Below are 12,835 nucleotides of genomic sequence, written 5' to 3'. Positions count from 1 at the left end.
TTTATGCAAGCATTAAGAAAACTGGTTAATGTGGCCCTTCCCACTGCTGAATGCAGTTAGACCATCTGAGAGAGAGGAGGAAAGAGGGAAGGAGATAGTGAAAGAGACGGAGAAAACAAGAGCACGAGCACCCACACAGAATCCATCAGTGACTAAAACTGTCAAAAAGGAGATGCTCATGAATAACTTACACATGTCCATTGACTTTTAGTTTTCTAAGTACTATACTTTCAAATCGGTTGTCTCAAATTTCTTCCTCCAAACAATATTCTGAAGGATCTTGTGGAGCCAGCGAATTCTAGTTACTTCTTAGTAACTCAAGGGTCAGTCATACATATGGCAGCCACGCACTCTGTTTCTCCATTTTCTTTTCATCGACTGTGCATGTGAGCTTTTTTACCAAAGTGGAAGCCCACAGATGAACTTAAATCAGTCATCTTGTTAGCAGTAGTTTGGTTGTTTAAAAAAATAACCTTTCACTAAGAAATTCAGATTACCAAATAAAATTACTCATAGATATCCTTTATTCACACCTTCTCTACCAAGAATAGGTTTATACATATTGTTACATATAGACTACTAAACTGGAATTGAAGTTAAAGAATTTCTTGTTCAGTAGAAAAATCACTGGACACATCTTTAGTCAACACCCACTGCGTGAGACAGCTGTGTGAGGCAGACTCACACTTACCATTTCGTACCCTATAGTAAATAAGCTGGCCTTCTGCTATGATTCTTTGCCTTTCAGGTTTTTCACACTTGAACATCAAAATCCCCAAAAGTTATAGAGTGAAATAATTGTACTAAGATCTTTGCTTTCTCAAGGGGCAGGACTCACAGCTTTTGAGGGCTGTTGACATACCTATTGTGGTGAGAAATGTCATCTTGACACATATTACACTTTGTAAGATGAAACTTAACTCTCAGTCTCTGTGCCTTTTTCTCATCTGTAAAATGGAGAGAGTGATAATATCCACCTCATAGAGTTACTGAGCTACTGTGAAAATAAATGAAGGCAATTGAGTATGTGCTTATAGAGCAGGCACTCAGTATATAAATCATCTAATCCATCTCTTCCTTGGAAAGTACTTAAAGTTCCTGGTAACATAATTTCATCCACATTAATGGGAACCTTATCAGTAATAAACTAGTTCCCTAACTAGCAAGTGAAAGAGAGATAACTGGTGCTGATTTGCAAAACAAAAAATTTTAAAGGGGTATCCAAGCACACATGACCCCTGGGCCAGAAAAGGCAGGGCAGTTTCTCCTAGAAACACTGAGGGTGGCCTCCTACTATAAACAGGATGCTGCACTAGATGAAGTTTTGCCCAGTCACGGTATGTCAATTTACTAATTAAAATGTTAATAGCAAACAAGTAGGATAAATGTGGTGGTTTTTCCCCTTAGGTTCTCAAAATAAACCTTTCCACTAGTAATTACTTTCAGCTTTATACTACAGACTTTGCAACTTTATACTGCTAGGCACCAGCACACAGAATAAAAATAAACCTGCCCCTTAATTAAAGTCTATGTTTCTGCCACTAGGAGAATCATTACTTAACATAGATTAATGTGCCCCAAAGAGACACAATACATTATTTTTTGTTTTCTTTTTTCTTCTACCCTCCTTCTCACTCAGCACTCTTGGATAAGGATAACCTATGTTCTCTTCACCTTTCAAAAATTTCTTCCTCTATGATCTCTCAGCAACCTGTTCCTGGTGTTACTAAAATGTGTACTTAGTCCTACCTGGCAATATGATAATGAATCTCCAGAACTGAAAGCTATATAAGAGCAGAATTTATTTTATTCCTCTCTCTGGATCTCTGCGGTAGCTAGCACTGTGCTTAGCACACCACTAAATGTTTAAAAATAAATATGTATTAAAACTACATCAATGTACATAAAAAGATATTTAAACTTTAATTGCTTTTTGACAGTAAGACAAATTTTCATTAGTACTAGACAGAGAGGTAAAGAAGCTGCAGAAGAAAAGTCTGAAGCTAGCAGAGGTTGGTTCATGAGATTTAAGGAAAGAAGCTGTCTCTAGACCATAAAAGTGCAAGGTGAGGCAGCAAGCGCAAATGTAGAAGCTGCAGCAATTTATACAGAAGATATAGCTAAGACAACTGATGAAGGTGGCTATGCTAAACAGATTTTCAGTATAGATTAAATAGGCTTCTTCTGTAAGAACATGCTATCTAGGACTTTCATAGCTAGAGAGGAGAAGTCAATGCCTGGCTTCAAAGTTTCAAAGGATAGGCTAACTTTCCTGTTAGGGGCTAATGCAACTGGTGAACTTTAAGTTGAAGCAATGCTCATTTACCACTCTGAAAATCCTCAGGCCCTTAAGAATTGTGTGAAATTGACCGTCTGTGCTTTGACAATGTAACTATAAAGCCTGGAAGATAGCACAACTTTTTACAGCATAATTCACTGAATATTTTAATCCCACTGCTGAGACCTACTGCTCAAGAAAAAACAAAAAAAGACTCCTTTTAATATATTACTGCTCAATGACATCCAAGAGCTCTGATGGAGATGTACAAGGAGATTAATATTGTTTTCATGCCTGCTAATACAACATCCAACCTTCAGACAATGCATTAAGGAGTAATTTCAACTTTATCTTATGATTTAAGAAATACATTCTGTAAGGCTATATAGTTGCCATAGATAGTGATTCCTTGATGGATCTTTGTAAAGTAAATTAAAAATCTTCTGGAAAGGATTTACCATTCTAGACACCGTTAAAAATATTCATGATTCATGGGAGGACGTCAAAATATCAACATTAACATAAGTTTGGAAGACATTGATTACAACCCTGATGGAAGACTTTGAGGGGTTCACGACTTCAATGGAGGAAGGAACTGCAGACATGGTGGAAATAGCAAGAGAACCAGAATTAGAAGTGGAGCTGAAGACATGAGTGAATTGTTGCAATCTCATGATCAAGCTTAAGTGGATGAGGAGTTGCTTCTTATGGATGAACAAAGAAAGTGAGTTCCTGAAATGGAACAGCCTTCTGGTGAAGATGCTGTGAACACTGTTGAAATGACAACAAAGGATTTAGGATATTACATTAACTTAGTTGATAAAGCAAAAGCAGGGTTTGAGAAGAGTGACTCTAATTCTGAAAGAAGTTCCACTGCCATAGCCACCTCAACTTTTAGCACCCCCCTCCCTGATCAGTCAGCAGCTATCAACATGGAGGCAAGACTCTCCACAAATAATAACAAAAAGAAATACTATAGCTCACTAACAGCTCAGATGATCATTTGCATTTTTTAACAATAAAGTATTTTAAAATCAAAGTATGTACATTTTTTTAGACATAATGCTAATGTACCTTTAAGAGACTATAGTACATTGTAAGCATAACTTTCATTTGAAACCAAAAAATCTGGGTGACTTGCTTTATTGCAATACTTGCCATATTGTGGTGTGGTCTGGAACCCAAACTGCAGTACCTCTGAGGTACACATGTAAAAATCAAGACATTTTAAAGGTAGCCAGCCCCATCACCATGGGTTATATTTCTTTAGATTGGAATCACAATGCATTTTCCTATGGAAGTCATTTGTAAATGATGTGCAGGGTCCCAGATTCACCAAAGGAAGAGGCAGAAGCAGCACTTAGTTCAAATTGTGGCTAACAGAAGAATGGCAGCCACAAGCCACCCTGTGCTCTGAGCTGGGTGAGTCTGAGCAGAAGGGCAGGTATGTAAGTGGGTGTGTATGTGCACACACGGTGTGTGCCTGGTGTGAGATGGGGGGGGTTGAGGCACTCTGGTAGCAACTAGCATGGAAAAAATAGATGTTTTAATATAAAGTCTTTTAGAATTTAAGGATTGTTATATTAAGGCTGTTTAAAATATACACGGTGACTTTTTTATAGGCAGGGACTGTAGAATGGCTAGTCAGGTCAACAAAGCAGTGTTTCATCTGGTACTATTACCTGGAGTTCTCTTCTTACAAAGTGATAGTCATGTCAAATGTTTGTTATTTTTTTCTGAACTTAAAATATATAAAAAAATTAAACTGATTTAAAACAAATTTAATTTTACAAAGCATTCCTATGTATGGATATGTGTTTAAAAGAACTGCTAAGTTTCATTTTTATTTAAAATGAAATCATATTAATCATCATATTCTACCTGGTTTTGAATATACATACACTATCAGCTTAATAAGATCACTTAGTATGTGAGAGTTTATAAAATATGTTAATATTGCATTCAGATTCATTTGCACTCACATTGATAGTTATCATAAAGCCCTCTCAGATATAGCTTAGTTATGAAGTATATGCATGTTTAAAATGCTAAACTTGACAGTGCTATGTTGTTTTCAACTAATCTAAGTTACACAATAAAGCAAAAAACCTTCAAAAAAAGAGAAACTATACCATTCCCTCTAAGCATTTTAAAAATAGCTTGAGATATAATTCACATACCATACAATTCATCCATTCAAAGTATGCAATTAAATTTTTTTAGTATATTCACAGGGTTGTAAAACCATCACCACAATCTAATTTTAGAACAAATACCCCCTAAAACAAACCCTGTGCCCAATAGCAGTCACTCTTATTCTCCCCCATTTCATGAACCCTTCCCTTAGCCCTGAACAACCACTAGTCTACTTGCCATCCCTATAAATCTGTCTATTCTGGACATTTCATATAAATAGAATGATACAATGTGTGGTCTTCTGTGACTGGGTTCTTTTACTTTATAATGTTTTCAAGGGTCATGTATCTAAGCATTTATTTCAATTAAACAATAAAACATAGAAATTTAGAATTTAATACATCATTTCATGCAAAAGTATTTCAGATGTTCTGAATATTATTAGCTTCACTACGATGGTAAAGCAAGTTTCACCCACAATTACTGGCTTTAACAGAAACATTCTAATGGCATTCATTTGCCAAAGATTAGCTGGTATATATCTTATTGGAAAAATTTAAGAGAGACAAAAGATGGGGGAAAATATAAAAATTCCTTAAAAAATTGGTTCTCTTAAAATGAGAACAACAAAGGCTAGATATTATGTGGGTTTTTTCCTATTTTTGTTTTGTTGCGGTAAAACATATATAAAATTTACTGTTTTAACCATTTTTAAGTGTACAATTCAGTGACATTAAGTTTAGTCACAATGTTATACAACCATTACATGCTGTCCATTGCCAGAACCTCCGCATCTTCCCAAATGAACCTCTGTACCCATTAAACAACAACTCTCCCTTCCCCACTCCCCCAGCTTCTGGGAACCACTATTCTACCTTCTGTCTCTATGAATTTAACTACTCTACATATCGCATGTGAGCGAAAGCATACACTATTTGTCCTTTTGCTTCTGGCTCATTTCACTTAGCATGTTTTCAAGGTTCACCCCTCCAGTAGCAATATATACATATTTTTGAGACAGAGTCTCACTTTGTTGCCCAGGCTAGAGTGAGTGCCATGGCGTCAGCCTAGCTCACAGCAACCTCAAACTCCTGGGCTCGAGCGATCCTGCTGCCTCAGCCTCCCGAGTAGCTGGGACTACAGGCATGCGCCACCATGCCCGGCTAATTTTTTCTATATCTATTAGTTGGCCAATTAATTTCTTTTTATTTATAGTAGAGACGGGGTCTCGCTCTTGCTCAGGCTGGTTTTGAACTCCTGACCTCCAGCAATCCGCCCGCCTCGGTCTCCCGGAGTGCTAGGATTACAGGTGTGAGCCACTGCGCCCAGCCGCTCTAGTAGCAACATTATGTTGTTTGTTTATATCTCTTTTTCCAGGCAGTTGGTAGCTCTACTCTATTTGCATTTATTTCCCTGACCTGCAATTATACCATACATCTTCAAACCCCACAGGACTATCTCGTTTATCCTTATCTCCCTGTTTCCTTGCTCAATGCCTGGCCCTAAATACTTAAATCATAGTTGAATGTAGGAAAGATGGAATGCCTCAATCAATTAATCAACATGGTCATTTTGGAGTAAGTCCTACAAAGGTTTCTAGGTAATGGTCACAACAGCAAATGCCAGTGTTCTAGGAGATTCTATTTTGGAGTCACAATCAACACTCACAAAGTCATATAAGTCCAGGTAGAATAAAACCAGAAACATATGTCACCCTTTTCTTCATTAATTACATTATAGCAGCTATGAAGTGAATTACCAGTACCTACGTTTACTCTATCAATTTAATAATAAATTATCATTAATAGCATCAGAGAGTGAATGAGGGAGCAGAGGAAGGAAAATTTCCAATCATTATGTCCCAAATGGGAAGGAATACATAATTGTGAACGGATTCTAATTTACATTTGATCTGTAATAATCATAATAGAAAATTCACTTCTAAACTGCAAAGAGTTAACATTTTCAGTATTTGCACTAAAACAGGTTGAAATAAAATGTCTGTTCTAATTAGCTTCCACAGCAATGTAAAAGGACCCCAGTGCTCCTTTCCCATTACCACTTCATCTTGGTGTCAGAGTCAACAATCAGGCTTTACATTACCAAGATAAAAATATACTTCTTGATACTAATGTCAAAATGCTAAGAGTTATAATTATGCACACAAACACATTTATTTTCAGCTGATGTTCTCAGTGTTATATTTTATTTTTAAATTATGATTCTGCTTTCTTAAGGCCAAGAAATCACAACACAGTTCTTATATCCTGATTATAGCAGTGGTTACACAAATCTATACATATGTCAAAATTCATGAAACTGAATACATACCAAAAAGTCAATTTTATTGTATTAATTTTAAAATAGAATAACAGAGAAAAACAGTAAAATCTGTTGTGATTCAAACACTACATGATATGGATAGATATATGTTAAACAAAACATATAATCCACTTAACAGTTTACTTTTTTCCATTTAAGAAAAGATGAAGTGTACTAAAACATTAAAAGAATGAATCAATAGCTGATCAATTTAGTGGAGAAAGGGCAGCCCAGTTGGATTGCACATTCAGCTCAGACATTTCTATTGTCTTAAATTGGCTTCTCTTAAATATGATTAAATAATTGAGGAATCCAACAGAAAGACAGATGTTAAAGATTCACTTAAAAATATTGAAGTCATTTATCTATGATCTGATTATCCAAAATGAGGCTTACCTTAGACAACTTTTGTTTCATGTTTTAGGCACACAGCAGAAAGCAGAACAGTGATTTAACTGCTTTAGTTATGAGTTCCCTGACATGCAAAATGATGCAGCTAAGCAAGTACTTCCTCACCATCAAACTATTTTTCTGCAATTGCGGATGCAAAGCAGACAATAACCTCCTCCACATTTTACAAACATTTAAACACGTTATTGTCTCATTATTGTCTTCATTTGACAATGAAGCACTTATTCTGTGTTAGGCACTCTGGTGAACAGTTTAACTGTATCTCATTTCATTCCTCCTCTGTGATGGAGGTATGATACTGTTTCTGTGGTAGATTGCATTGTTTGCCAAATGGTCCTGCCTCCATCCCTGTGTGAGTAGTAGTGTAATCGCTGCCTACACTCAGGAGCAGCCATGTGACTCTCCATGACCAGTGAAATATGGGCAGAAGTGACACGTGCCACTTCAGGATGGAAGGTTTAAAACCAGTCGTTCTCTATGTCTCTTTTCTCCCCCTTCTTCTACAGTCTAAGTTCTGAAGTGGAGAACACATGCACAGAGCTTCAGGCAGTACTAGATGGATATGTAACATGAGCAATAAATAAATTTTTGCTGTTATAAACCACTGAGATAGAGGTCATTTACTATACAACATAACCTAGTTTTATCTTATTGACTGTGGATGGTTAATTTTATGTGACAACTTGACTGGGCTAAGGAATGGCCAGATAGCTGATAAAACATCATTTCTGGGTATCTGTGAGGGTGTTTCCAGAAGAGATTAGCACTTCAATTAGCAGAGAGAGTAAAAGAAGATACACTCTCATCAATGGGGACAGGCAGCATCCAATTCTCTGAAGGCCCAATTTCAATGCTTTGAAAGAACAAAAAGGCAGAGGAAGGATGAATTCTCTCTCTCTTCTTGACCTGGGACATCCACAGGCTCCTGTGCTAGGACACTGAAGTGCTTGGTTCTCGGGCCTTTGGATCCTTAATTTTACACCTGTGGCCCCTCAGGGTTCTCAGGCCTTGGGCCTCACATTGGAATTTACACCACAGTCTTCCCTGATTCTCAGGCCTCTGGTCTCAGAGTGAATTACACAACCAGCTTTCCTGGTTCTCCAGCTTAGAGATTCCAGATGGTGAGACTTCTCTGTTTCCACAATTACACGAACTGTTTCTCTTAATAAACCTCCTCCCTCCCTCCCTCCCTCCCTCTCTCTGTCTCTCTCTCTCTCTCTGAAATTAAACCACTCAAGCTATCACAACTCAGTTTACACACCAGAGGTTTCTGCCTTAAAAAATATATGACAGCCAGTTAGAAAAAAGGTCAAAATATGTCCTCCTTTATGGTCTATAAACTGTGCTGTAAAACTGAAACTTCGTGCTATTTTTTGGTTTGAGGTCTCCCAGTTTATGAACTGTTCTTTTATATGCACGATAAACTCTTAAAATTCTAACTTGATCAGATTTTATTTTTGACACACATAATATACCCAGTGTCTGAAAAGTCTGTATATTTAAAAAAGTAATCCAGTGACCTGCCTTATCAGTTCTGCTTTTTTTAGTCTAATAATATCATATCTCTTTAAAAGTACATTTGGGAAAAATAAGTATACTTTGGGCTCACTTAATGATTCTCCACCTCTTTATTCTTTTTAAATATACCAATTACCACACTCTTTGTTGAAATTGTTCTAAAGAGAAAATTGTTCATCTGAGGGTTGGGCTTATAGTTAGTATCTTATAAGGATGAACCTGTTCCATTGCTTTAGAAAAAAGACAGATAAAGTAATTAGTGCACACAAAATAATGGAGGAAAACACTGTGCTTTAAAAAATGAATTTTTCTCTATTATAAAAGCAATGCATTTTTAAAATTTCAAAATAGAGAAAAATAGGCTAAGAAAAACTAATTGTGAAAGACGATCATTATTAAAAGAAAAATTCACCACTTTTCCTAACATCTTAAAACAGCCAAGTTATAAAATTATATCTGATACTATCTAGTGAGCTTGGACAAAGTGAAATGATTTTCAAAGACTAACAATATTGCTTGACAATATATCATTAGGTCCAAGCTCAATTTCTTAAAAAAATGAAAGAAGGAAAAACCTTTCTTCTAAGCAAGGTCAAAATCACCCAATCACTTATACTCAAGGGGTTCATAATGCTTCTATATTAGCATAATGGGAGAAAGAAATCTGAATATGAAAACAAGAAACAAAGGAGAATCAGAGATAAGAATTAGCAAAACATTTTAAAATCATTACTGAAGAAGTTATTATCTGTATAGCAACATTGTCCCTGGACCTATGATCAGAGAATAGAAAAAAAGAAATAGACATAAAAAGAAAAAAATGTCTTTGTTTGAAAAGAGTATAAAAAAGAGATGGAAAGTAAAAGGAGAAAAGAGGGATGGGCAATTCTCTCCATCTCCCAAATTTATTGTAATGTAAGGGAAGACTTAAAAGTTCTTTTAAGACCTTGGGTCTTAAAAACACAGACTATAATTACAATATAGCTACAAGAGAGGCTTTTGGATGTTCTCACCACAAAGAAATGACGAATGCATGAGGTGACATGTATCATATGCCCTCATTTGTTCATTATACAACATATATATGAATAGAAACATTAAATTTCACCCTATAAAATGCACAATTACAATGTGTCAATTACAAAAAAAAGTATAAAAATATGGATCATAAGAAGTCATTTAATTGGAGTGATTACAGAGGAACAGAGAAAGTTCCCCAGCCCTTTCAAAACTACAATACTATTAGTGATGAAGTAATAATAGTAGCAGAAGTAATAGTAATAGTACCAATAGCAATTACCATCTTTATGTGTTAGACACTATACTATCTGAGTCACACTCTGTCCCATTTAAATTTCAGAACAAAGCTAGGAAGTAGTTCTACTTTACTCAATCTCAGATTCAGGGGAGTGATTGCCATGCCCATAGCACAATGGTGGAGATGGAATATAAACAGTCTCCTTGACATTGCTCCATCAAACGTGTCTCACAAAAGCATCACTCCTATGGATTGCTCTGTCTGTGGTCCTCCCAATGCCTATAATCATTCTTGAAGAATAGCACAAACTAATTTGCATGAAGGTATTAACAAATTATTTATGGGAGTAAAGAAGAAAAAAACCAGTGGAGAGTAGTCTCTCTAAAACAAGACATTAAAAAATACATATATATTTTCTATATTATAGTCTCTGATATATTATATATAACATCATATATATTAAGACAATTTTAATTTGACCAATGTGCAAAATTTTCCTTAAGTCAGTTTTGTCAGAAATGTGTAGATTTTTTTCAAACATCTCAAATGTTTAAACTAAATTAAATAGCTCTTAGTACATTACTTAAAATTAATGATAATAAGTTAATGGGATCTCTGCCGCCTTTTGGTACTGAAAATACAGATTTTAAGTACAAATTGATAAGCAGGCATTTTTTTAAATAAAGCAACAAAGAAGGACATATTTTGCCTCTGTTCTACTTTAATTGATTTCACTTGGTAAAAGTGTCATCACATGTCAGTTTTTAATTGGAACTTAAATGAAAGCACTTCCAGTTACTGCATGGTAAACTGCCTTGTCTAAGAACACCTTGTTAGAGTATTTTCTGAGATTTTAACCTGCTACTTTTTGAAACACAATGAGCTCCTGTAACTTGCATAATTCACCCTTTATGCAAGGTTTTGCCTAATGATAACAGAAACAATAATTTGACGCATTTTTTTTTCCCAGACAGAGTCTCACTGCCTCACCCTGGCTAGAATACAGTGGCATCATCATAGCTCACAGCAACCTCAAACTCCTGGGCTCAAGTGATCCTTCCTGCCTCAGCCTCCCAAGTAGCTGGGACTACAGGAGCACACCACCATGCTGGCTAATTTTTCTATTTTTTTGTAGAGAGGGGGTCTTGCTCTTGCTCATGCTGGTCTTGAATGCCTGAGCTCAAGCAATCCTCCCACCACAGCCTACCAGAGTCGCCAGAATGCTAGGATTATAGGCATGAGCCACCACGCCTGGCCACATATCATTTTCAAACATTAAATTTGGTTATTTTTGTAGGATTTGTTAAAAAAAAACAAAAAACAATAGAGCAGGCTTTGCACTTTCCAATGTGTTTCCAATGATCAAACCTTTCCAATGAGCAAATGTGTTATAAATTATATTATGACTATGTTATGTGGCTAAAGAATTAGATAAGCATGAGTCTAAATAATAATGATTAAGGAGATATAATGCACTATATTATATACTAAGAATTTCTATCTTAAGTAAGAAGAAGTGATTTCCAAATCAAGCATTCTGACTTTTTAATATTTCAACATTAGCTAGAGACTGAGAATACGGAAGAAAGGGAAAAAAAGAAATATTTCAAAGATAAGTTTAAGAGAATGTATCATAGGAAGTGAACCAGGATGGAGAGAATGGGGACCAATGACAGTATTCTATATAATGTTTAGATGATTGTTTTTGTCCCAGCCTCACAGGTCCCTAAATCATCTCTCCATAGAATTAACCAATAGCACAGTTCATCTAAGGAAAAAAAAAAAAACAAAAAAACAAAAAAACTGGGATTATTATCTTAAAGGGGAGTCCCTTGACTCATGTTGTCAAGAAGCAGGAGAATGCATTCCAGATGAAGTAGCATATACCAAGTACGAAACTACTCTAAGTAAAATTAACACTCCGGAATGTCTGAGTAAAACAAAGAAAGGGAAATTGAATCCCTTAGAAGTTCAGTGATTACACATTCAAAATGACTCATTAAAACTAAAAACAAATGGGATACTCCTGTCTGGGTGTCTGATTTTATTTTCTCCTTAATAAGCTATTGAATGATTTCCCTTAATCACCGATTATATATAAGAAGCTCAAAATGAACTCAGGCCAGGCATGGTGGCTCATGCCTATAATCCTAGCACTCTGGGAGGCCGAGGTGGGAGCATCTCTTGAGCCCAGTAGATCAAGATCAGCCTGAGCAAAATAGTGAGACCCCATCTCTACAAAAAATACAAAAATTAGCCAGGTATTGTGGCGTACACTGTTGTCCCAACTAGTTGAGGGTCTGAGGCAGAAGGATTGCTTCAACCCAGGAGTCTGAGGTTGTAATGAGCTATGATGATGCCACTGCATTCTAGCCTGGCTGACAACAAAAGACCCTGTCTTCCCAGCCTCCAAATAAGAACTCAGTATTTCCTTGCCAAAACTTTACGGCCTCCTCCTGGATCAGTTAACTCAGCTTCAAAATCTCTAATTTTTCATCCTTATCCACTATACCTGATCAGTTGCCATGTGTTACTGATGCTGCCCAACCCTCCTCCTCAGTAGTCTCTTATTTTGCTATAATGACACCCTGAACATACCTTTGTACTATCCAGGTCTCACAATTTTGTCTTACAAACTGAAATATAAGAGTCTGGGTCTTCAAATGGGCATAGGCCCTTGTTCAAATGTTACTCTCAATCTCGAATGCAACTGCCCATCTCCAAGCTACCCCTTGCCTGCTAAAATCACATCCATACTTGGATTATCAGTTTCTCCTGTGTTTCCAAATGCACCCAAGGAATTTAATCTTTTCTTTTCTGTTCTCATTTAGAGTACTTAGTATCTCTACCAGGCAATCACCACATTGTACATTATTAATTGTTTAGCATCCCTCTTCAATAATCCCATTACC

General features: G+C 36.2%; 1 protein-coding gene across 5 annotated transcripts in view; it reads right to left on the bottom strand.

The window, feature by feature from the left end:
* CDKAL1 (CDKAL1 threonylcarbamoyladenosine tRNA methylthiotransferase) overlaps nt 1-12,835 on the bottom strand; it is a 594,702-nt gene that overhangs the window by 211,567 nt on the left and 370,300 nt on the right. The gene's annotated exons all lie outside the window — the stretch shown is intronic.

Source organism: Microcebus murinus, chromosome 15 (genome assembly GCF_040939455.1).
Source record: "Microcebus murinus isolate Inina chromosome 15, M.murinus_Inina_mat1.0, whole genome shotgun sequence".
In the NCBI taxonomy this organism is placed as follows: Eukaryota; Metazoa; Chordata; class Mammalia; order Primates; family Cheirogaleidae; genus Microcebus; species Microcebus murinus.
The sequence above is the reverse complement of the archived record's forward strand: the minus strand, read 5'-3'. Positions and strand labels throughout refer to the sequence as shown.